The sequence below is a fragment of the Lygodium microphyllum genome, chromosome 19, assembly GCF_053477565.2.
Source record: "Lygodium microphyllum isolate KBCC chromosome 19, Lygodium_microphyllum_v1.1.10, whole genome shotgun sequence".
NCBI classification, from domain to species: Eukaryota; Viridiplantae; Streptophyta; class Polypodiopsida; order Schizaeales; family Lygodiaceae; genus Lygodium; species Lygodium microphyllum.
In genome coordinates, this window is record NC_141153.1 from 127450410 (window position 1) to 127452578 (window position 2169).

At 38.9% G+C, this 2169-nt stretch overlaps 1 pseudogene; it reads right to left on the reverse strand.

Moving 5' to 3' along the window:
* Positions 1-404: 404 nt before the first annotated feature.
* Positions 405-898, reverse strand: LOC148020360 (uncharacterized; annotated as a pseudogene).
* Between the last annotated feature and the right edge of the window lie 1271 nt (positions 899-2169).

Here is a 2169-nt window from a genome sequence, read left to right on the forward strand (position 1 = left end):
ATTGAGCTTTGCCTTTATATTGTGTAAAGGCTTTAGCAAATTTGACTCCATTGCCTATTCTTTTTCTTCTCTTCTATCTCCTATTCTCTACTTCCTTCTCTCTCTAATCCCCGGTGGATATGAACTCTTGATTAAAACCCTTCCAACATTGCCAGTACTACCCAACAAATGCACATGTACATGATGTTATTGATGTGATGATGGGCACAACAACATTGATGCTTTTGACAATCACAAATATATTTCGCAATGAATGACTCTTCCTTTATTTCTTCATGATCAAGGTGAGCATATGATCATATATACAAATTTTGAATGGAGGTACAATACTCGAAAACCATAAAACACACTAGAAATTGAGTTCCATATCTTGAAAACCTATAAAATTGGTGCACCTATTATCCTCAAAAGAAGAGGATATACAAGAGCATAAGAAAACCAAGGCACATAAGCAACCTTGAAAGCTTAATCTCTTACTAGTCTGGTGCAACTACATATGTGGGTGCATATGCTTGTGCCCCATGCATTCCCATTGGGAATCCAAATGGATATCGAGGGCCAAATCATGTGTTGTCAAGAATACCAGGCATCTGAAAACCAACGATGGATGGGAACAATCCAAACCTAGTCGAGAATGTGAAATATCCGAAGTGCACCATTGCCATGGGGGCAAGCCATGCAAAGAAGGCAAAATCAAGTTACTTGAATTGCTTTTCCATAGGGCAAGTGGCCTTAGGCCAAGGGCCGACAAGCCTATGTGGTATGATATTAGCTAAAGGCATGGATTTCTTGTGCAAATCTATAGATCCTACACTTCCCTTGCCATATAAGGTTACAAGTTTGTCTTCCTCGACAACCGTCTTGCAAATAGGGCATTCCAATAGGTAACATGGCCATGCAACCATTAATAAAAGCATCCTACATCGAGGGGGTATCTTTCTCAAGCAATTGCTATTGTTGGGATAGAAGCTTATCATTTTTTGGACTAAGTTTGATCAAAGAAGGAAGGCCAATAATAGCAAATCACCATCCTGGAAATTGTTATGGATCATATACCTATTTGGTACTTCGTGAGAAGCTGAGATGGGTGTACTGTCCACATGCACACCAATGATGGCTCACTTATTAGAGAGAGTGACCTAAAATAAGTTAGGTCTAGATACATTGAGTCCAAGCCCACCTAATGAGAAAGTATGCATCCATTTGTACCATTGGCTAGGATATTGTTTGAGGCTATATATGGGTCTCTCCAGCTTGTGCACATAATCATGAAAATATTGCGTAGCATATGTAAGGAGTTGGTCCATGTAGATGGTTTCTTCTAGATCTCCATACAAAAATACTTGTTAACATGGTGCAATGAGAGATCATAATAGGAGGCAAGAGCAACTAAAATATGGAATGATTTCATACCCAAGTGGGAGAGAAAATCACCATGCAGTCCTTCACCATAGCCCTATGTAAAGTCTTAGGCTACAAGGCAAGCCTTGGATCTATCCACATTGTCATGAGGATGTCACTTCTTATGAAAGATCCAATGGGATCCTACCACATTGATGTTGTAGGTCAATGCACAACCTTCCAAATGTGTGCTTTATTGCGGGGAACAAGTTCTTTCTCCATATCTCACTACCATTATAGTGAGTCGGCCATGGACAGGGTGACCTTCCCAAAGTCAATATTATCATCTTCAAGTGACTTATGATGTGGGAGGCTAAGATTTTCATCCTCAATTGGAAGAAAATTGGTGAAGGTAGTGGTTGTATAGATTTCTTCCAAATAGCAAAGATGAGGTGATTTGGTTCATGACAACCCTTTGTGGCATCATAGAGAAAGTGTGAAGAGGATGGTTGACCTTGATGAGTGCTTGTGGAGAAGAAAGAGATGATGTAGAAGAAATACATATTAATTTTCAATTTTACGAACCAATTTGTGGATAATGATGTGTAAAAAGCCATGATGTTATAGATATACACTTTGGTACAAAAGCTTGCTAAAATTTTTATCTATCCAAAAAAGCTCGCCCAAGTAAGCTCACTAAAAAATTTCCCCCCATCCCATTCTTTTCGTGCCTTTAATTATTTTGCAATCATCATCGCAAGATTACTGAGTTCTATTTTCTTTTCTTCACCTAAACATACTCGTAGAGGCCTTTTCCAATAAGGAAGT